Source organism: Giraffa tippelskirchi, chromosome 12 (genome assembly GCF_054371585.1).
Source record: "Giraffa tippelskirchi isolate mGirTip1 chromosome 12, T2T-mGirTip1v1.2.pri, whole genome shotgun sequence".
NCBI lineage: Eukaryota > Metazoa > Chordata > Mammalia > Artiodactyla > Giraffidae > Giraffa > Giraffa tippelskirchi.
In genome coordinates, this window is record NC_137286.1 from 34590905 (window position 1) to 34614716 (window position 23812).

A 23812-nucleotide genomic window follows, 5' to 3' on the forward strand; every position below is an offset into this window, starting at 1 on the left:
TAATAAGCACGTGCTGGGGGCCTGCTCTGGGCCACCCCCTCCCCCCCTCCCCCATCCTGCCCTGTCCTGTCTTTTTGGACAGTCTTGTCTCCTGCTAGCCTGATGGTGGGACCCAATCTCTTTCCCTCCCAGTGTGCCACATGCAGAATCAGAGAACAACACAGCGGGAGCTTGGGAAGAAAGATGCACCCTGGGGGCTGTGAGACTCAGTGTGTGTGGGGTGGCGGTCTTCATGGTGGCTCATCTGCTGTTATTTTTTAATGGTTATTTAAAATTTTTTCGTGGGGGGTCTGGTGGTAAAAGCAGTTAATGTCCGTGGTAGAAGATCTAGGAGTCATCCTCGATTCCTTTTTCTTACCCCCACCTCCTCACATCCAACTCATCAACCAACTGCTGATGAGCTGTGTTTGCAACAGCATATATCCTCAATCTGTCTAGTCCCTCCCTCACCTTGGCCTGAGGCACATCTCCCTGTCTTGGGCAACTGCCAGAGCCAGCCCACGGATCCCCTGCTCCTGGGCCTGCTCCCCTTCAATTCAGTCTCTAGTCGGCAGCCCAAAGGAACTTTTCAACGAATAAGACGAAATAAGAATAAGACCAAACGAATAAGACGTGCCAGCACTTCCCAGGCGCCTCTTCACTGCACTAGGGATGAAGGCCGAAGCTTTACCTTGGCCTTCAGGGCCCAGCCTCCCTCTGTGGCCTCCTTTCTACAGTTGCCCCACCTCTGCCCATCTCATTCCAGGGGCCAAACGGCTTGTTGCTCCTCAGAAACACCAGTCTCCTTCCCCACTCTGTTCGTTGCCCTGCTCCTGCTGCTCTAGGGTGACTGAGTTCTATTGTCCAGGTGTAAATTCAGATGTGGCCTCTGCAGAAAGGCCTCTTCGGATCCTCCTGCTTGAGGGACCCTTGAGCCCCATCCCAGGCACTCTCTCTCACGTGCCCAGGCTTATCTTCATCGCACTTGTCGCTCTTTGGAACTATCTTGTTTCTTTATTTGCTTATTTATTTGCTTATCATCTGTACTCCCATCCCTCCCTGTGAGGGGCACCCTAGTGAATCTCCAGGACCTGTAATATACTTGGTACATAGTAAGTGCTCATAAGTATTTGGTGACAGACTGAAAAATAACAGAAAAATGTAAAGGAGAAATAGAAACACAACAGTCGATATGGTAGCAGTTAGTAACATAATCATCATGTGTGTGGTATGTGTATAAGCTGAGTATCACCTGATAATTATACACACACGTGGGAGACACACAGGCTTCCCAGGTGGCGATAGTGGTAATGAACCCGCCTGCCAATGCAGGAGACTTAAGAGAAAAGTGTTTGATCCCTGGGTGGGGAAGATGCCCTGGAGAAGAGCATGGCAGTGCACTCCAGTGTCCTTGCCTGAAGAATCCATGGACAGAGGAGCTCGGCAGGCTACAGTCCACAGGGTGGCAAAGAGTAGGACACGACTGAAGTGACTTAGCAAACATGGGAGACACATGTACGTGCGGGTTGTATGCACGCATAGGCATGTGGACATACACGTTCCTCTGTCCAGTAGCAGTGTGACCTCTGATGAGGTCTTTTACCTTTTTGGTGGCCTTGGTTGTTGCATTTGTGGAATGGGGCTGCCTGGGGCTGGAGGCAGAAGCCTGGATGTCTTGGCCTTTTGAGGTCAGCCCTGGCCAGCGACAGTAGTGGCGCAGGCAGCTCGGGCTCGGAGGCCTGTCTGCCGGCTTGCTGCGTTGTGCCAGGGCCTCTGGGAGGTGTTTATTGCAGTCCACCTGCACACAGGGCCGCTCCTTGCTGCCCTCTGAGGTGAGGGTCTCACCCAGGCAGGAGGCAGGAGTCTGGGGTCAGGAAATTGGCAGGAAAGCCTGGAGACATGAGCTTGGCTGCCAGGGGCTGGATTGCGTTCACAGTCTCTTGGATGTATCAGTAGCTTTAATTTTGAATAAGTTTTCATTTTCGTGTTTGTGCTTGTTTTGTAAAGAATTTTTGGTACAATATTTTATGTCTGGAACTTTTTTCTTTCAATTGCTACAAAAAGAACCTCCCTGCCACCTTGCCCTTCTCCTGTGAAGGCAACACTGAAACCTTGTAGAATGTGTGGGGAGTAGTAGTGACCCTTGACCTCTGCGCCCTAGTTTCCTGATCCAAAAAAATGAGTATCAATTGCTCCCTCTTACAGCTATTATAGAGATCACATGAGCCCACGTTTGTAAGGCACTTTGAATGTATCTGTTAAATAAGATGAGTTAATAAATAAAAAGGAGAGGACAAAAGTTAATGTCTCCATCATGGCACAAAGAAACAGCTGCAGGAGTCTGTCCTTAGAGTCAGAAATCAAGACTTCAAGCCCTGTTCGAGCCCTTCCTCCCCATGTCACCAGGGCTGTGTGTGGCTTATTGAAGCCTGAGCTCCTCCATCTCTAGAATAGGTGTGAACTCTGGATGTCATAATGCTGCAGTGCAGGCTGAGATAACAGATATAAGTGGGATCAGTGAGCACAGAGCCCTGTACACCACTGCCCTGCCCCACCCTCATCCATTCTCTGTTTTCTTGTTCAATATTGTTAGGTGAACATTGCTCTGTGCTGCTACTAGTCTCTGTGTTTATCATTTTTAATGGTTGCATAATATTCCATCAAACAGAGGTGTCATGATGAGCTTTGTCATCCCTATTGTGGGATGTTTAGGCAGCTTCCACCATTTTGCTATTATTAATAACCCTGCAATGAACAGCTCTGTGCCCAGAGCACTTCCTCTCTGATGAATGATTTCCCCAGCCTTATTCTTTGGGGATGCTTGGCTAGGGGGCTGAGGGATGGGCCAGCAGCAGTGGCTGGGAGAGATGATCCCTTCAAAGGTGGCCTGATATCCTGTCCTGGGAGCAGTAGCATGGTTTGTGTGATCACAAGACACTGTGTGACGGTGCTGATCAGAATGGGAGAACATGAGTCCATCATGGGAAGGGCAGTGGATGCTATAGAGAGTTGGGGCTAGGAGTCTGAAGAGTTAGATTCTAGATTTTGCCTTTGCCACTCTCTCTGTGACCTTGGGCAAATCCTATCTCCTCTCTGGACCTCAGTTTTCTCTGGATACCGTGGCCAGGGGGGCTTCCTCAATGGCTCAGAGGGAAAGAATCCGCCTGCAATACAGGAGCCGCAGGAGACGCGGGTTCGACCCCTGGGTTGGGAAGATCCCCTAGGTTAGGAAATGGCAACCTGATCCTGTATTCTTACCTGGAAAATTCCATGGACAGAAGAGCCGGGCGGGCTATAGTCCACGGGGTCACAAAGAGTCCAACACCACTGAGCACGCACAGCACCAGGGCCAGGGGCTAGGCAAGCGTTGCTACCATATCGAATACGGTAGCAACTAGCCATATGTGACTATTTAGATTTAAATATAAATGGATACAAGAAAATAAAAAATCAGATTCTTAGTATCAGTATCCACATTTCAACATCCATATGTAGCTAGTGGCTATCATATTAAGCAGCATAGGTATCAAACACACCCATCATTGCACAAAGCTCAATTCCGCTGCACTGGTCTAGAGACATTTCTGGAGACCCAGTCAGCTGAGTGTTCTGTGATGCAGGATCTCGGTCGTTGTGCCTTTTTATGGGGCCAAGAAGCAAGCCAGTATCCCTTAGATCAGAGGACTCATGAAGGGATAAACAGGCTTAGTGACTCTCCAATGGCCAGGACCTCAGGCAGTGTCCTGAGTCTGAAATATCTCCACCCGTTGTCCCTCCCCAAAGGTGCCACTTGGCCTCAGAGAAGCTGGGGAAGACTGTGGGCCCCTTGAGGGGTGGCCCCCCAAGCTGGGTCAGTGCCCAAAGGAGGCCGGAGTGAAGGCAGAGTAGCTGGTTTCCTGCTTATTCAGATAAGAAGGCACTCAGAGGTGCTACATTGCTCTCTGCCCATGCCTGGAACACCACCATTCATTCCCTTGGGTTGATCCTTGTCCTCTCTAGGATTCTTTTAGAAGTGCAATGTGCCAAGTCGCTTCAATCTGACTCTTCAGTCAGACTTGCAATGTCTGACTCTTTGTGACCCCATGGACAGTAGCCCACCAGGCTCCTCTGTCCATGGGATACTCCAGACAAGAATACCAGAGTGGGTTGCCATGCCCTCTTCCAGGGGATCTTCCCGACCCACGGACTGAATCCTTGTCTCTTACGTCTCCTGCATTGACCGGTGGGTTCTTTACCACTAGTGCTACCTGGGAAGCCCGTAGAATACTGGAGTGAGTTGCCATTCCCTTCTCCAGGGTATCTTCCTGACCCAGGGATTGAACCTAGGTCTCCTGCATGGCAGGCAGATTCTTTACCATCTGAGCCACCAGGGAAGCCACTTAGAAATCCAGACCAGCGATCAAAGAAGATAGCTTGCTTCACTCACCTTTGTCCTGTTCTGGCTTCCTCAGGCCCTGGGCCCAGTTCTGGGCACTCACTGGAAGAGAAACTGTGAGAAGTGAGTCCACAGTCTTGAGGGGGACGCTCCCCTGCACTCCCCCTGCCACCAGGCACACACACTCTGGCAATAGCACATGGATTCCAGCCATGCCTGGACACCCCTCCCCCATCCTCCCTTCTCTTTAGAGGGAAGGGCTCCTACAGATGCTCTTCTGCAGCCTGGAGGTACTCCAGGTGAGGGCGCAGTAAAGGGGTAAGTGACATACAAGAGGTGAGGAAGTGAAGACAGACTTGGCTGACTCTGGCCTTACCTTTGTCAAGGTGTGACCACTGTCTGCCTGATGCCCTGTGCCCCTATGTCCCCCATGTGAACCATACTGCTCACTCTTGCTTTTCCTCTTTTCTAGGGACTCCACAGCCATGTCCTGGTTGCATTGAGCCTGCCTTCTGCCAGCATTTCTGGGCTCTGTCTCTGCCCAGCTCCTGGACCCACTCCCCAGCCTATTCTTTACCCCAGCCTGCACCGAAGCGACTCTTCAAGCTTCAGGACTCAGCAGGGCACAGTGGCAGTCACGGTAGGTGGCACACCCACCCTGCCCACTCCCTGGCTTCTGGAGATGTCTGAGCCTTCTCTGTCTCTGGAATTGGAAGGATATCTTTCTGAACATTACATCTGTGAGGATCCCTTTGGTTACAAGTAGCAAAAATCTTATTTCAATAAAATGAGATTATCAGCTCATGTAACTGAAGTGTCCGGGGATAGGTTGGGCTTCAGGTAGGGCTTGATCCGGTTGCTTCAACAATGTGACCAGGAGCCATTTTCTGTCTGTAATTCTCTGCTTCTCTTTTTTTGGTGATGCCTCCATTCCTAGTAGCTTTTCACATGATGTAATCATAAGATGTGCCAGCAGTTTCTGGAGCTACATGCTCCCAGGTTGAAATTTGGGGTCTCAGCTAGAGACAAAACCTATTTTTCTGATAGAACAAATAAAAGTCCTGGAGTTGACACTTGGGATTTATAGTCCCAAGAGACTGTAAATCTCTTGGGCCCTATTGGCAGGGTTAAGATAATCCTGATCCTTTAACTGGGTACACAGGAAATGAGGGTGGGCTAGGGTAAGGGTCTGTCCTTCCCCAGCCATGTGACCAGGAATGAGAGGGAGGGAGGGTGTTTCTCAAAGGAAGCTCAGAGTCTTGCTGGCAGGAAGGAGATGCCTCCGACTGGGGAAGGCAAATAATAAATGATTACTAAAGATGAAGTCCACCCCATCCTCTTTTTCAAGGCCTAGTTTAGATCCCTCCTGCTCTAGGAAACCTTTGCTGACTGCTCCCGCCAATGGTCATTTCCTTTAGTTCATGCTCAAGCACTGCCCTTTTTATGGATGGAAAGACCAAGGTTTGGTGTGCATTTCCTTATGAATACTCTGTTGGTTACAACCTTAGTGCCGAAATGTGTTGCTCTCTTTGTCTTGGCTGCTAGGAAGCTCATAGCTGGTTTGTGGCCCCTTTCTGATAAGTGCTTGGGATGCTGTGGCATGTAGTTGTTCAGCAGCCTTGCCTTTGGCTTCCTTTTCTTCTCTCGCACATCTTTCCCTTGTTCTGATTTCTTCTGTTATTTTTCAGCTTGTGCTGTTCTTAGCAACCTCAAACTCTTTTAGAAGGAGGTGGGGTATAAATAACCAAGAGTGGCTGTAAATGAAGCATTCAGCGCTGACTGTATCCAAATTCTAGGCCTTTTCCTTTCTAGAGGTAGTTGGGAGGAGGGTCTCCCCACGCCCAGGGCCAAGCCTGTCCTCAGGGAGACACCAAAGCCTGACCGCAGTAGCCCCAGTACACTGCCAACCTTGCCCTCTGTGGGTTGAGAATGGCATTGTTCTGCTTCCCATCCCCTTCCCTCCCAACTCCCCATCTTATCAGAAGCTAATGAAAGAGGCTGGGAAACCCAATCCTCTGGTAATTAAATTTACTTAACGGGTATTCAAGTGGAGTAATGAGAAGTTTAATGCAGTGATTAGATTTTTCTTTAATTAATTAAAATGAGAACCATGTGTCTTTCCTGCAAACCAACTTGACCCTCTGCTTGGGAGTAGCAGGCAGAGGGAGTGGAGGGTTTGGCTGGGTGGGTGAGAGTGCTGAGGGGTGGGGGCAGCCTCCTGCCCAGCTCTGACGCCCACTCAGGCCAGTCTCTGATTCAACTCCCATTTCTGAGCCCCGTGAGTGCCAGACCTGGGTTAGACCTGAGTCACCCAGGGCCGAGGGATCTGGCAGTCCCCATGCCCAGCTAAAAACTGATGCTAAAAACTGATTCAGGGTGGAGATTTCAGAGGCGGGTCAGCAAGACTGACTTAAAGCAAGGAGCACAAAGGAGGATTTCAGGCGCTGTGATAGGAGGAACTGTTTGCATGGCACATCTCGTTGCCACATACCAGCCAACACCTTTGCCTGCATGTTCAGCCAGACCTGGATTTACCTCCACTGGCACTGGATCATCTGGGCTACTAGAGAGGGAACAGTGGGGTGGCTAATAGAAAAACCTGAGCTAACCCACAAACCACTTCTCCTTGGCTTGGGAATGCATTCAGGCCAGAAGGCTGACTGTCCCTGCTGTGTTTCTGAAGGCCAGTTAGGGATGCAAGGGAGCACTGCCCACCTTGAGCCCCTTCTGCGGGAGTCAGGTGGTGGCTGGGCACAGTGAGTATGGGTTGCCTCCACTCCAGGGCTGCCTGGAGTGGAGTGTAGATCAGGCCTTGCCTGGGTAGAGCGTGGGCAGAGTGGGGACTTAAGACAGGCCCCAGCACTCCAGGGGCAGGTGAAGTTGTTTTCAAAGCAGGGGGTAAGCCTGGGAGAAGTCCTGAGCCCTTCATGGTAGAGGGCAGAAAACTTCCTTCACTGCACCCTGACCCCAGGCCCTCACTGAGCCCTGATCCAGGACAGACTGAACCCTGACCCCAGCCCCGCACTGAGCCCTGATCCCAGACAGACTGAATCGTGGTCCCACACTGAGCTCTGCCCCCAGTCCCACGTGGAGCCCAGCACTGTCGTGAATATTCAATAGAGCAACAGGTGCTGGGGTGGGAGGGGTGAATGGTCGTGCTTGTTCATCCCCACTGCTAGCTCTGCTGCCTGTGGGCAGGACTCCCATGCCAGACCCCACACTCTGCAACGGCCAAGATGAATCAGATGTAGTTCCTGCCCACGGGGCTGGTGGGGGAAGTGGCAAGCAAACAGTGACAGCCGAGTGATTAGAGTCGAGGTGGGCCTCACTTAGAGAGTTCTTCTGGCAGCAGGTGGGCGGGGGCAGTGCTGTAGGTGGGCCAGTGGGGAGGCTAAGACGGGGTCCCCGTGAGTGATGAGGAGGATGGCACCTGTGGGGGTCTTGGGTGTGCCTGGTAGTGAGTGATTCTCCCCCACTCTCAGAGCTGGCTGAGACTCCCCCAGGCCCTGCTCACCTATGAGGCAAGTTGCTGGGCCCCAGGGTAGTAATGTTACTTACAAGGAAAGCATATTTATTCATCTCATAGAAGAGGAAATGGAACCGTGCAAGGACTTGCTTAGTGGCACTCAGCCTGAAGTAGCCCAGTGGGGCATGACCCCAGGTCTACCTACCTGCAGGTCTTACCTGCCTCCCGGCCCGCCCACTGCTGTTTCCGTTGTTCCCAGGAGTGAACTTGCCCTGGGAGGGTGGAGCTCTGCTTCTTCCAGCTTCTCCACCCCCAACTGAGTGAATATGGCCTGGGCTCTGGGGAAGGCTCTGGCTAAGGGTCTTGGAGTAGGGGGTGTGAGGAGGCCCTTGGCTGGCTAGAGGACTAGCCAGGAAGGAGTGTCTTCTGCTTCCTTCATCGCAGACCCTCCCCTCTCTGGATCTTATCCCTCTGGGTTTCCACACCTCCCCACCATCACCCCTGGCCCATTTCCCTCCTTTCATGGCTCAGCTCCTTTTGAATAACCAGGTCTAGAGAAACCACCCAACCTATCACCTGCCCTCTACATGGGGAGATTGAGGCCTTGAGAGGGGTAGAGACCTGTTCAACATCGTGAGGCTCTGCCTTTCATGTCTCTTTAAGAAAGCAGAGAGTCTGAAATCACATTGCCTGGAGTTTACGCTTTAAAAACAAGGCTAGTATTTGAGTACTTTTGCTGGGCTGGTGGGCCTTGAGGTGCATATGCCCACACCCGTTCTCATCACAAAGGCTGATGACCCTGGGGAGCCGCCTCTGTCTCTTCCTGCACGGTGTCCCCGCCAGACATGTTCCCCCGCCTCCCCAGGTTCAAGGTGCTGCAAACCACCATCTTGTTTAATTCTCTCAACAGTCCTGGAAGTTGCATGATTTTCTATAGGTGGGGGCACCCAGGTGGGGAACTAGGCCACTGTCATGAGCTAACAGTGGAGGTGGATTTGCCTGATAGGTTCCAGTCCTAGGCAGTCCACGTGCTTCAGATTGCCCTCTCCTGGCTGTGGGCAGCTGCTCCCTCCAAGGGCCCCAGCATCTCACACCCCCACATCCACTGCTGCTTCCCTACTTATCTTGTTTTCCAGCCAAAACCAGTGACTCTTCCCCAGAGCTCTCCACACTTGCCCACCTCCAGCCCTGCTTAAGCTGTTCCAGCCCCCTGGAGTTCCCTTCCCCGCTCCATCTGCCCAGATCCCCCTTCGTCTTTTGGGGCTGGGCCCAGATACCACTTCACGGAGACCCCCGTCTGCTTTGTTCTGATCAGAAGCCAGGCCCCTGCTACTCTGAGCACCATCCCTCTGTCCCCCTCTCTGGCTCCTGGCTTCCATGTGTCTGACTTCACAGTACGTGGAAGGCAGAGCAGTCTCCTGGCCCCTGGCTTTCCTGGCCCGTGACCCCTAGGGCCTGGCACACAGTAGGTGTGCAGGGAGTAGCTTGGGTCCTCGCCTCAGGAGGGGCTGCACCTCCACAAACCATGCCATTCCTCAGCAGTCCCAGGTCAGCTGGCCTCCAGCTGAGCTGGTCCCAGCCCACTGGGGAGACCAGCTGCTTCCTTTAGCACTGGATGTTTGAGGTTGGAGCTGGCTTGTCACCTCGGTAGACCTCCCTGTGTATGCTTACCTGCCCAGGTTCTGGGGGCAGGAACAAGGCAAACCCCACACCTCACCCACCCACCAACTCGGGACTCCTAGGCAAGTCTGGGAGCCTGAAAGGTATAGGTCCTGTGTGCTGAGTGCTGGCAGAGGGCCTCACGCATGCTCTGCCTGGCACCGCCACTCACTGGCCATGTTGATTGCTGGCGGTGTGACTTTGAGCAAGTTGGGTAACCCCTCTGTGCCTCAGATTCCTCATGCATTAAATAAGGTGATAAGAGACCTTCCTAGGGTTGCTGTGAGGATCGAAGGAGTCAGTACGGGGTAAAGCACACGGCACAGCCCTGACACAGACACACACGTGCTCCCTGGATGCTGGCTGTCACCGTTGCCGGGAGAGTGGAGGCAGGGTGTGGGGGAGTGTTCAGGGAGAGTTTCCAGAAGGTGGCAAGAGGAACCACCTGAAAGATGAAGCGTGGAAGGCAGGAAAGGACACTGCGGGAAGGTGGAACCACAGGGACAAAGGCTTAGTTTGGGGAACTGAAAGGGAGTGTGGGAGACCCCGGGCTGGTGGCACACAAGGGTGGTGTCCTGGACTTTAGCTGCCGCCTGGGGAGTTTAGACTTTGTCTTACAGCCACTGAGGGGCTATGGATGGGGTATTTTTTTTTCGTTTTTCTTCTTAACCACAAAAGCAATATCTGCTCATGTAAAAACTGAAGCAATACAGAAGTGCGTCCTGTTAAGAAATTTCCTTCTTTGCCCTTAAATCTCATTCTGCCAAGGTCCCGCTGTTGTTTATCTGGTGTGCTTCCTTCTAGAACTTTTTCTGTGCCTTTATAAACATATTTATTGTGTGTTATCTTTAAAAAAAGAAAAGAAATGAATCATATTATGCACATTACTCTACGACTTCCATTTTTCATTTCCTGGTGTGCTGTGGGCATCTGTCAGTGTCATGGAATACAGATCTCCCGTGTTCTTTTTAATCGTTGCCTAATATTCCATTGTTTGGCCGTAACAAAATTTATGTAACTAGGCCTGGGTTGATGGATATTTAGGTTGTCTTCAATTTTTCACTCTTGCAAATAATGCTTCAGTGAACATCCTTGTATATATATCTTGGCTGACACGTGTAAGCCTTTCTGTAGGATAGGCTTCTAGGTGTGGAGTTGCCCTGGCGCAGGGTATGCTTATTAAATTTTAATAGGTACTGTCACATTGCTCTTCCAAAAGGTTGGGCTAGCTTTTGCTCCTACCCTTGATATCTGTGGGGAACCATTTCCCCAGCCGCCCTCCGCACTGAACATTATCAAGCTTTTTAATTTTCGCCAGTCCAGGAAAACATCTCATTGTGGTTTCAACACTCACTTTCCTTCTCCCCAACGAGGCTGAGCAACTTTTCATGTGGTTATTGGCAATTTGTATTTTCTTCTCTGTGAATTGGCTGTTCATATCTGCTGCCTATTTTTCTTTTCTTTTTGCCTTTTTCTTATGAGTATGAAGGAGCTTTTAGTATATAAGGAATTTTAAAACTTTTGTCTGTTATGTGTGTTGGAAATATTCCCCCTAGTCTGCCATTTATCTTTTTAACTTTGTTTATGTTGTCTCTGGCCATAGAGAAGCTTTAGATCTTTATTCAGGCAAATCTGTCAGGCTTCTCTTTAGGGCTTTATATGAAACTCAGAAGTTTTATACCATGCTTGGTTAGGCTTCCTGGGAGGGTTTTAAGTGGGGCGCGGGTGAGGTCAAATTTGTGGCTGGGAAAGGTCATTCTGGTTGCCACTGTGTGGAGGAGGGGGGACTGCCCACTGGCTGGAGTGGGGGTGAGGGAGAACAGGCAGAAGAGGTGACTGAGAAATATTCAGGCGTTGGCTGACTATGGTGAGGGAACGTGAGGGTGAGAGAGGGGAAGAAAGAACTCACGCGTGATGTCTGGGTATTTGGCTGGGGACCGTGTGGCTGATGCCACCACCAGCCTGAGTTAAGGACAGGTGAGGAAGGGAAATGTGTGCACAGGCACATGAGTGCTCACCTAGGCAGGGATGCATGTGCACACGAGCATATACATGACAAGGATACATGCGCACATGAGTATACACACACATACATGTGTACATGTGAGTACATACAAGCCCATGCACATGCACATGCTTAGAAGTTCTGGAGATGGGCATATCTGTGCTCTGGCTCCATAGTAGGGAGTTGGGGGTGGTGTCTGCTTTTTGTGGAGCTTTTGTTCTCTACCAAGTACTGTACAAGGCAACACACATACATACAGACACACAGACAAAGAGAAACACACACATACACACGTGCTCTGTAATCTCTCTTGTCATATGAAGTACATGTTACAGGTAAGGAACCAGTCTCAGTGTAAGTAACTCGCCCAAGGTCACAGAGCTAGTGGCAGAAAGTGGATTTTTTGGACAACTTGGATCCAACCACCCACAGACAGAATTCCTGCCAGTGTTACTGAGGAACCTTTCATTCATGGCTAACCTAACCAACCGAGCTTCATCAGGGACTCTTAGGAGGAGTGCTACAGCCTGACTGCCTGGGTTTGAAACATAGCCCCATTCCAAATCAGGCAAGTTACTGCCCTTCTCTGTGCCTTGATTTCCCCATCCTGAAGATGCAGGCAGTGGGACTTTCTGGTGGTGGCTAAGACTCCATACTCCCAATGCAGGGGGGCCCAGGTTTGATTCCTGGTCAGGGAACTAGATCTCATATGCTACAACTAAAGATACCGCATGTCACAACAAAGATTGAAGACCCCATATGCTGCAACTAAGACCTGGTGCAGCCAAATAAACGAATATTTTTTTAAATTTCTAAAAGAAATGCAGACAGTGACAGTACCCATCTCCTAGGGTGCTGGTGGGCATTGAACGTGTTAGCGAGTGGGAAGGACCTAGCCCAGGGAGGGCTAAGCTCTCGGGGAGGCTGTCTGTGGTGACGGTGACGAGATGGGGATGTCCGTGCCCTTTACCCTCTCCCATCTGCCCATTCTCCCTCTACCTGCCAGCTCTCCCTCCATTCCCCACAGGAGCATCTCTCAGTATTTGCCTTTGAAACTTAGTCCTCTGTCTTCAGCCCCCAAACTCTTAGCAGACAGTGAATTAAAGCCCAGTCAGTCAGCAAAAACCATTCAGGGGAAAACGATTCATGTTGTGCTCAGGGAATCCTCCCCCAAGCAGTTCTAGTCAGGCATTTTCCATCAGCCAGTGCATCCATCCCAACATTGCCTGGGCCTCTGGGTACCAGACCATAATGTCTGAGCCGAAAACCCCTTCCTCCCTGAGTGGGGATGCTCAAGTGTACTTTCGAGCCAGGGGTCTGAGCTGACCCCAGCTCAGCCAAATCTCCACTCTAACCACAAGCCGTCACTGGAGCCCTGACCCCAGGATGAGTAATTCTCAGCATCATTGGTCAGGAAACTTGCCCGCAGGAAACAAAAGGAGAAAGCACAGCAAATTCTGGGCATGGTTCCTTACCGCTAGCACGTCTAAGCAAATCCTGTGGTCATCAGGGTGGGGGCAAGGTATGCAAACTGGGTTAAAACCTTGGGTCTACACCCAATTTAAATTTTCTCCTAAGCTAAAAAGCTCACCAAAATCACTGAACTTATCATTATGGATTTCTCATCATCAAAATAACCCCCCAAGTAAATAAACGCTTGTGGTAAAGAACGGAGCAGTTATTACCTGTTTCTTTGTAGGGTTTAGTTTTCAGTTATACTGTATCAGTCACCCCCTTTTATTCTTAACCAAAAGGATGGCAAAACTTGCTTCAGTCTTTCCCAGAGACCAAAAACTGCAGGCCCCCAACCCCAAAGCCTCCAAGAGAGGATTCTTCACGACGGCTCCTTTGGAAGCCCCAGTCCCCAGGTCCCCAGGTTCCACCGAGCCTGCCTTTGCTGCAGGGGCTTCTTCACTTTAAACAATGCCACCCCTGCCTCTGACCCAGGTCCCCACCCCCAGCCCACCCCAGTACCTCTGGAAGGTGCCATGCAATGCTGCAGTTTTCATCTACCCTGGCGTCAGTTCAAAACCACAAGCCTTTGGATGCATACATTCAAGTACTGATACCAGCACTCATTCGCAGGAAGAGTCTTTTTGCCTCGAAGAAGCTGTATTGTACCAATTTGGGGTGAGTGTGAGTAGCAGAGGCTGTGTATTTTATGGCAGCCAAATCTTACTTCTTGGAAAAGGCGAGAAGTCACAGGGACCCTGTATAAACTAAGGGATTTCCCCTCAGGTCCTCTACCGGCCTCCTGCTGTCATCTTGAAGGGCTGCCTCCTCCCCCTGTTCCCTGTGTTGTCCCACAGGAGTACACACCATTTAAGGTGATAATTGCCAAAGCAGAGTTCCAATAAGTTCAAAACATGAACCTACAATTAAACCTGTGGCGCAGGCTTCAAGGCCCTGGTTGAGTTTTCCTGCCCTCTCCCCCACCCCAAATTGTCCATCCAGGACAAACCAACTTGGAGTTCAGGGGTCTTTCCGAGAGCTGGTCCCAGGCCTGAGTCAGGGACAAAACTCAAGATGCACCAGCCTTTATTCTACAGTCAAGTTCAAGTCCTCAAACATGGGCCAAGGCCCTCACTGTCATAAAGATGCTCCCAGCTGACTTGGCTCCCACCTCCCTTCTCCAGGTGGGGACTGTCCTGCTAGTGGATCCTGCGGAAGGGCCTGGAACTGCCCCCCTTTCCCTTGTAAACACAGGGAACCCTTCAACTTGGGAACTGAAGTCATTCCATCTCTCACGGGAATCCTAGTTATTTTGGGGCTCCCAAATGGCACTTAGTTCTGTCACCCAGAAAGTCATCCAAACATGTTCTTAAACTATATACCCCCATGTGGCTGGTGGGGACGTAGGGAGGGCAGTGAAGTGCTGCACTAATAAGCTCTCTGAACTCTCGGTGATTTAATGCGATAGTCCCCAACCTTTTTGGCACCAGGGACTAGCTTCATGGAAAACAATTTTTCTACCGGGGTAGGGGTTGGGGAAAGGTTTGGGGATGATCCAAGCACATTACATTTACTGTGCACTTTCTTTCTGTTGTTATTACATCAGCTCCAACTCAGATCACCAGGCATTAGATCCTGGAGGTTGGGGACTCCTGATTTAATGTGACAAGCCTCCCTTCTTTTACCATATGAATTCACATTACATGACCGATGTGGGAAGTGGAGAGCGTGGCAGAAGCTGGTCCATTTAGTCACACAGGGACCCAGGCTGAAGCTCAACCATGTGGTAGCTGCCCCCTGGAACTCACGGCCTCCTTTGGCCACAGTGGCAAAGAAGGGAAAATGGTAGAGGTGCACACAGGCTCCTAAATGCATTGGCGCAGAGGTGACACATCATTTTTGTTCACAGCCCACTGGCTAGAACTTCTCATATGACCTCAACTACCTGTAAAGGAGCTGAGGAAATGTGGGGACATTTTGTTGGGGGGAGGGCATGGAGGAAATGTGCCAGACATTCAATGAGCAGTGAGAAGTGAAGTCTGGACAAAGGGTTTTATGGGATGTTCTCAGAGCAAGGGTTTCTGAATTGCTGAGACCATGACTTCCTGTTCATTCTCTCTGCCTGGGGAGGCCCAGAGTGTGTGGGAGGGAGTGGTGGGAAAAGCTTTGAGGAGGAGTCCCTGTAAAGGAATAAGCCTCTGGGCCCTCACCACCAGGCTCCAGGTTTGACTCAACCTCACCCCACTTGTCCCTATTGGTTGCTTGCAATACCAACATAAAATGAATTTTTTAAGAGGAGAGGTAGAATCGAGAGTGAGAATGAATTCAGCTTTGGAGGGGAAATATCCAAGAGGTAGCATCTAGAAGCCCCTGTGTCTTTGTTTGGGCTACATAACAAAATACCAGAGCAACTGGGTGGCTTATAAACAACTGTAGTTTGTGTCTTACAACTGTAGTTTGTGTCTTACAGTCTGCAGGCTGGAAGTCCAAGATCGAGGTGCTGGCAGATTCAGTGTCTGGTGAGGTCCGGCTTCCTGGTTCATAGATGCCCTCTTCTCACTGTGTGCCCATATGGCAAAGGGGTGAGAGAGCTCTCAGGGGTCTCTTCTGTAAAATCATTGATCCTGTTCATGAGAGCTCCACTCTCATGACCTAATCACCTCCCCAAAACTGCACCTCCAGATACCATCACATTGGGGATTAGGGTTCAACTATCAATTTTGAAAGGGACACAGATATTCATTCAGTCTATGGCACGCTGGATTGAAGTTGTCTTTCTTCCACACTTTCATTCCTTCAGCAAATGTGACTGCTATGGGCCATGTTCTTGTATTGATCATGACTCCAGACTCTTAACTCCAGCACACCTGAGATTGAAGCTCTGCTCAGCGCCTTGTTAGCTACGGGTTAATTACTTCTGTCTACCTCTGTTTTCGCCGCTTTAAAGTGGGGATAGCATCTGTCTCTCTTAGGGCAGTTGTGAGGATTAAATGAGTTAGTATTTGTCAAGCACTCAGAATAGTGCTGGGCATATGATCAGAACTTTGTAAATGCATCATCATCACCATTATCCAGTACCAGGTACCATTCTAGATATTGGAAGAATAGATCTCAAGGTCCCTGCTCTCATATATGATGGGAAAAATGGAAAATAAACAGAAAGTATTAAATCAAGGTGTACTTTCAGATAGTGATGGTACTAAAACAAAAGTTAAGTACATAAAAAAAAAATCACTCTTCATCAGTAGGAAAATCAAAATGACAATGAGAGTTAAAGCAATTCTACAAATACCCCCAATAAACTTGGATTTGATAGCCACCCACCCCCCCAAAAAATGAGATGCCGCTGCTTGTCTCTAACAGACTTTTACAAAATTGACAATAGTAAGTGCTGGTGAGGGTACAGAGTAACTGAAACTCTCATATGTTGCTGGTGGGAATGAAAAATGGTACAGTCATTTTGGAAAACAGTCTGGCTATTTCTTATAAAGTTAAAAATATGCTTACTGTATAACCCAGGAATCCTACTGCTAGGTATTTACCCAAGAGAAATAACAGCTTATGTTCATGAAAAACTTGTATGTGAATATTTATAGTGGTTTTATTCATAATCACCCCAAATTGGAAAAAATCCAAATGTCCTTCAGCTGGTGAATGGATAAACAATTGAATACTACTCAGCAATAAAAAAAGAATGAAATTCTGGTACAAGAAACAACACAGGTAAATCTCAAATGCATTATTTGATAAATGAACAAAGCCAGACTCAGAAGGTTACATATGGATGATTCCATTTGTATGAGATTCTGGAAAAGGCAAAACTATAGAGACAGAAAACAGATCAGTGGTTATGAGAGGCAGGAGTAGGGGGAGTTGACTACAAAGGAGACAACTCATGGAGATTTTCTGATATGGATGGATAATAGAATTGTTCTTTATCTTAATTGCAGTAGTGGTTACGTGCTATATACAGCTATCGAAGCTCAGAACTGTGCACTAAAAAGTGTCAAGTTTGTTCCAGTTTTATTTAGAAATAATTGATATACATCACTGTATACATTTAAGGTGTACAGTATGATGGTTTAATTTACATATATTGTGAAATGATTACCACCCAATATCCATCATCTCATATAGATATATAGAAAGAAAAGAAAGAAGAAAAAAGGTTTTCTTCTTGTAATAAGAACTCTTAGGATCTACTTTCCTAATAACTTTCCTGTTTACAGACTGTTAACTATAGTCATCATGTTGTGCTTGTCCCTGGCACTTACTTATCTCATAACTGGAAGTTTGTACCTTTTGACCCTGCTGTGCCGTGCTAAGTCGCTTTAGGCGTGTCCAACTTTGTGTGACCCCATGGACTGTAGCCCACCAGGTTCCTCTGTCCATGGGATTCTCCAGGCAAGAATACTGGACTGGGTTGCCATTTCCTCCAGGGGATCTTCCTGACCCAGGGATCGAGCCAGAGTCTCTTAAGTCTCCTCCATTGGCAGGCGGGTTCTTTACCACTGGCGCCACCTGGGAAGCCCTTTTGACTACCTTCCTGCAATTCCTTCTCCACCCACCCTCTGGCACTGGTAACCATAAGTATGATATCTTTTCCTAAGAGTTTAGTTTTTCATTTCTTTTGTTTTAGATTCTGCAATACAGTATTTGTCTTTAAGTTATTTCACTTAGCATAATGCCTTCAAGGTCCATCCATGTTGTCACAAATGGATTTCCTTACTTTTTATAACTGAATAATTTTATTATATATATATATATATATGTATGTATATATCTCATATCTTCTTTATTCATTCATTCATTGATGGACACTTATGTTGTTTCCACGTGTTGGCTGCTATAAATAATGCTCCAGTGAACACAGAAGTGCATCTATCTTTTTGAGATAGTGTTTTCATTTCCTTTGGCTATATACCCAGAAGTGGAATTGCTGAATCACATGGTAGTTCTATTTTTAATTTTTTGAGGACCCTCCGTAATGTTTTCCATAGTGGCTGCACCAATTTCCATTCCCACCAGCAGTGCACAAGGATTCCCTTTTCTCCACATCCTCACTAGAATTTGTTATCTAAAAAAGGGTAAATTTTACTGCAAGTAAATTATACCTCAATTAACCTGACTGGAAATAAAGCTCGCCGTGGGATTGTTGAGACAGGGAACACTGAATGACACGTCAGTCACTCAGGGTAGTGTGACTCGGGGAAGGAGGGTTTCCTGTGCAGGGTGGTCAGGGAAGGGCATCTGAGGTGGTGCCTTGAGCTGAACCTGGCTGAGCAGGAGCCAGGCCTGTGTGGAGCTGGAGGGGAGTGCTTGGCAGGGTGGGCCTTGCAGCTGGAGCTAAGTGAGGGAAGAGAGGGCGGGAGACAGGTCAGGGGCCTCAACTTTCCTCCGGGCATGATGGAATCCTCTGGGGGGCATGGACAGAGGGTGATTGAAACACTGGTGTGAGTAAGGTGGTCCAGGGAGGAGAAAGGAGGGGAGGACGGGACACAGCAGCTGGGGACCATGTGTGAAGAGGAGTGATGAAAATGTAGGGAGTGTGGGTTAGGAGCCTCCTACAGGAGGGAGAGGTCACCCGGCCAGAGACCCAGCGGCTGGGGCAGGAGGACTGGCCTGGACAGTGGGGGTCCTGGCAGAGGGTGTTGTGGGCAGTGGTGGGGCAGAAGCCAGCCATGCTGTGGTGAGGTACTGGGGGTGAAGACATGTAGGTGAAGCTTCCAGGAGACAGGGGACAGACTTGGTGGGTAGCAGAGGGAACCTCAGAGAGAATGAGGTAGAACTGCCTGTGTGTGTGTGTGTGTGTGTGTGTGTGTGTGTGTGTGTGTGTGTGTGTGTGTGTGTGTGTGTGTGTGTGTGTGTGTGTGTGTGTGTGTGGTGAACAAAACTTGCCGAGGTGGGCCTGACCTATTGAAGACAGTGTGAGATGATGAGAAGCGAGGGGTTTGGACAGGGCCTCGAATGCCAGACCTGGGAGGCTATTCAAAGGAGCCGGGAGATACCAGGGAGCCTGGTGGCAGAAGGCCCCTCCAGGAAGTGGGAGGCAGCGCTGAGCCCCCTGGGCTAGAGGGTCAGGATCTGCTGGGGGGCTGGGGGGGGTCCCATGCTGAGGGGGGAACCCCCAGGTTGCAGAGGCCCAGTCTTTGTCCGCTCTCACCTCCCTGCTCTTCCCCACAGTGCATGCTGGGACCGAGACGGACGGGCTGCCGCTCCCCCTGCCGCTCCTCCGGCCCCCAGAGGCCCATCTGTTTGCCTCCCAGCGCCTTCTGACCCAGGTAGGGGGAGATGGGAGTGGGCTCTCCCTTGCTGTGTCTCTGCACTGGGTGGGAGGACTGTAAGAGTAGGGCCCCCAGCACTGGGTTGACGAGCCCCTGTCAGGGCGATGGGGGGGGCGCACAGCATGGGGTTTGAAGCCCCCAGGCCCCCACAGGGCCTCCTGGGGAGGAGTTCCCAGACCTCCAAGAGGCGGGCCACCTCAGCAGCAACGCCTGCTCACCAGGCCTCGTCCCAGAGACACGGAGAGGCCCCCATGTGGCTCCCACATATCACTGTCTGCAGTTGGTTAAGGATCCTTCATGGTACACACCTTCCAAGCTCTTTTGGCGGTGGGAGCTTTTGCCTCTGAGGTTTCTCATCCATTGCTGTCACTGGCTTTTCCCTGCCAGAGCTGCTGTCTTCACTTGCCTGATGTGTGTGCTTCTGTGAGTGGGGGCTCTTACTCCGGAAGGTCCCCGCTGTCGATAGGACACCCCCAGGGCAAAGGTGCTGTTTCTGGCACCAAGAACAGCCGTACTCACTTTTAGTCACTTTCAATCCTTCGGCATTGGGCCCGAGAGAGGACATTTCTCGATTGCTCCTGGGTGCCCCAGTGGAAGCTTTCTGCTTGGGGTCAAGGGCTGGGATGTGGTGGGAGCTAGGCTTGCCAGAAAAAATACAGGATGTCCAGCTCAATGTGAACTTCAGAAAGACAACAGATCATTTTTCAGCATAAGTATGTCCCAAATATTGCATGGGACCTACGATTCTATTGATTCAATCTGGCGATGTTAATGGGAGCTGAAACCCCAGACCCCCTCTTCCTCTGTTCAGTCCCCACTTTGCTGGGCCCATGTTGGCACCCTCGGAGCTGCTGTGTCCAGGGCCTACAGAGGGGGCCCTGGAGCCAAGGGCGGTCAAGCCTGCTCAGGCCAAAGTCAACAGGTCCTGCAAGCCGTCCCTGGGGCAGAGACCTGGGGTTCCCGCTAGAGGCTGCAGGGCTGGCTGTGAAGGGTGCTCTTGGGATCCTTGTCTTCCCCCTTCTGGCTCTCTGACAGCAGAATTCAGGCTGAGCAGGTCCCTGGGTGGGGTCAGCTGGGCCTTTGTGCCTGTGAACGGAGCTGTGAGACAGGTGTGGAGCTGTGAGAGGGACCAGGAATAGAAAATTGTTTCATGAGCTTGGAACCCAGAGTGCTGGGGTGTGGGGGTGGAGGTGGGTGGGGTAACAGGGATGAGGCAGGGCCAGATAATGAGGGCTTCGAATGTCCTATTTCTGCATCATTCAGCACTGGGGAGACAGGGTTGTGTTTTCTCCTTAGGCAGAGTCATTTTTCCAACTATTAAGGTAATATGTTCCCTATATCTACCTATTGATCTAACAATGTAGAAAGATTATTTTTTTAAGATTTTTTTTAATGTGGACTATTTTTAAAGTCTTTATTGAATTTGTTACAGTATTCTGTTTTATGGCAGTGAGGCATGGGGATCTTAGCTCCCTGACCAGGGATCAAACCCACATCCCCTGAATTGGAAGGCAAAGTCTTAGCCACTGGACTACCAGGGAAGTCCCTGTAGAAGTATCTAAAGCATGCAGTTCAGGCTCTTCCCAAAATCTCTTCCTTGCCAAGGCTAGCCACTGCTAACTAGTTCCATATATCGTATCCTTCCAGACTTGTTTCTATGCTTAGAAACATATTTTAAAAAGAAAAACTATCATACTGGTTATACTGCCCTGTCACTTGATTTCTCACTTGATATTATTGTATAGATCATTCTAATGTTCTTCCTTTCCTTTTACGCCCGTTGTATGGATAGTCTTTAAGTTATGTTGTCAGTTATTAATCCTGTCAGGGGCCATTTAGGTTGTTTCTGGTGTTTGGTTATTTATAAACGTCACTCAGGGAACCTCCCAGTTCCTACATCTGTGTGCACTGGTGTTACGGGTCCTCTGGGGGTGTTTCTGGAAGTGGACTGCCTGGGTCAGAGAGCACGCACATTTCCAGGTTTGACCCACAGGCCAGATCAACCTCCTGTGCTGACTTGTCACGTACAAGAGGCCTTGTCCCTTCACCCTTGCCAACCTGACATTATCACTCACTTAAATCCCTGCCAACCTGGTAGGTAAAACTGATTTATTTTACATTTCTTTGATCACCGATAAGATTGGGCATATTCGTGTGTGTTCTTTGGCCATTTCAGTTTGTTTGCCTGTTTATCAAGTGCCGATTCATGTCACGCCCTCAGCTCATTCTTCTGTTCATCTGTCCCTTTATTCAGCGAGCATTAATTGAGCATCTACCACGTGTTGGATACTGTTTTGTTTAGGGACCTAACAGTGAATGAAATTGACAAAACAAAATCCCTGCTCTGTGGAACTTAAGCTCTTGTGAAGGAGAGACAGCCAAGGAGAAACAGATAATCAAGTGAAATCTAGTGTGTGTATGAGCGCTAAGTGCTAATGAGAAGAAAAGTGAGCAGGGTGGGGATGAGAACTGTTGGGACACTTGGATATGGCAGTCAGGAAGGCCTCGCTAGGAGGTGGCAGTAAGGAAAGGGCCTGTAGGAGGCGAGAGAATGAGTCACACAGGTGTCTGGGTCCCCTGGCGTGTTCAGGGCTCGGGGAGAGGGCCAGTGTGGCTGGAACAGGGTGAGGGAGGGAGACAGTGAAGTGTGCGACCAGAGAGGGATCAAGAGCCAGACCTCACAGGGCCCTGTGGGCACCCTAGGGCCTGGGCTTTTCCTCAGAATGAAGTAGGGAAAGCAGGGAGACATGGAAGGTTCTGAATAATGGTATGACACAATCTGAATTTCATTTTAGCCAGATCACTTGAGCTACTGAAGGGGGCCAGAATGGAAGCAGGCAGATCAGGCGGTAGATGGTTGTGATGATCCAGGGAAGAGATGATGGGGTTTGGACTAAGGGGTCTTGATGGAAGTGGGGAGAAGTGAAAAGATTCTGAGTACATGTTAATGGTAGAGCCAATAGGATTTGCTGGCAGATTGGATGAGGTGGTGTGTGTGTGTATGTGAGAGAGAGAGAGAGAGAGCCAAAGATTACTGTCTTAGTCATTTTAAGCTGCCATAACCGAATACCATAGGCTGGGTGGCTTAAACAACACACATTTATTTCTCACACTTCTTTAGACTGGGAAGTCCAAGATCAAGGTGCTGGCAGACACAGTTCTTGGCGAGGACCCTCTACTTGGCTTGTAGATGACTACCATCTCGCTGTGGGCTCATGTGACTTTTTTGTGTGCACACGAAGAGACTGAGCCCTGGTGCCTCTTCCTCTTCTTATAAGGTTACCAATCCCGTCATGAGGGCCCCACCTTCATGACCTCATCTAACCCACGTCACGTCCCACCTCCAAACACCATCACATTGGGAGTTGGGGTTCCAACCTATGAATTTTTGGAGACACAAACATTCAATCCATAACAGTGACTCCAAAGGTTTTGGCCCAAGTAGGGAAAAGGATGGGACTGCTGCCACCCACAGAGCAGAGGATTGAGAAGAGTGGGTTTGATGTAGGGGAGGAGAGGAGCTCGGCTATGGATGGGACTGGCTACATGATGTGTGGGAGCCAGAGCTAAATGAAATGTATGGCCTTTTGTTTAAAAAATAACATTAAGAATTTCAAAGTGCTGAGAGTAGAGCATTAAACCAAGCCTGGGACCTTGCTGAGTGTGGGGCTTGGTACGACTGCCCAGGTGGGCCCCAGCTGTGGACAGGTAAAGTGTGAGACGCTAGTAGACATCTAAGTGGAAATGGACATGAGGATGAAGTTCAGGGCCCAGGTCTGAACTGGAGATACAAATACATGGTCATCAGCATAAAGCTATGAAATTGGATAAGAACATGAAGGGAATGAGTATAGGTGCAAAGGGCTTCCCTGGTAGCTCAGCTGGTAAAGAATCCGCCTGCAATGCAGGAGACCCTGGTTTGATTCCTAGGTTGGGAAGATCCTCTGGAGAAGCGATAGACTGCCCACTCCACTATTCTTGGGCTTCACTGGTGGCTCAGATGGTAAAGAATCCGCCTGCAATGTGGGAGACCAGATTCGATCCCTGGGTTGGGAAGATCCCCTGGAGGGGGGCATGGAAACCCACTCCAGTATTCTTGCCTGGAGAATCCCCATGGCAGAAGAGGTTGGTGGGCTGCAGTCCATGGGGTCGCAAAGAGTAGGGCACGACTGAGCGACTAAACACAGTACATAGGTACAAAAGAGATGGACCAGAGACCCAGTCCTGGAGCCTCCTTTGGCCTGAAGTGAGGGAGCTGAGGAGGCACCGAAAAGATGACTGAGAAGGTGCAATGAGTGAGGTGGAAGAGAGCCAGGTATACTATCCTGGAAGCCAAGGGCAAGACATGTTTCGGGCATGAGGTCGAGTACAATGCAGACTGAGCATTGATCATGCATTAGCCGTGGGGAGGTCACAGGCAACCTTGTTTGGTGGGAGGGTGTGTGAAATGCATCTTATTGACCTGCAAGAGCAAATTGATTTATAAGAGGATGAGAGATTTAACCCTTTACCCGCCATATGTTGCAAATTTTTTTCACAGTTTTGTGGCTGGTTTTTGGTCATTTCAATTTATGGAGCTTTTTTTTAACCCC

At 49.6% G+C, this 23812-nt stretch overlaps 1 protein-coding gene across 3 annotated transcripts in view; it reads left to right on the top strand.

The window, feature by feature from the left end:
• The window catches only part of LINGO1 (leucine rich repeat and Ig domain containing 1), a 215501-nt gene that overhangs the window by 126639 nt on the left and 65050 nt on the right, over positions 1-23812 (top strand). For all 3 annotated transcript variants that reach the window (XM_081549521.1, XM_081549523.1, XM_081549522.1), the window contains exons 4-5: positions 4827-4994; positions 19120-19217. The gene's annotated coding sequence lies outside the window, so the exon portion shown is untranslated. The remainder of the gene's footprint in view (positions 1-4826; positions 4995-19119; positions 19218-23812) is intronic.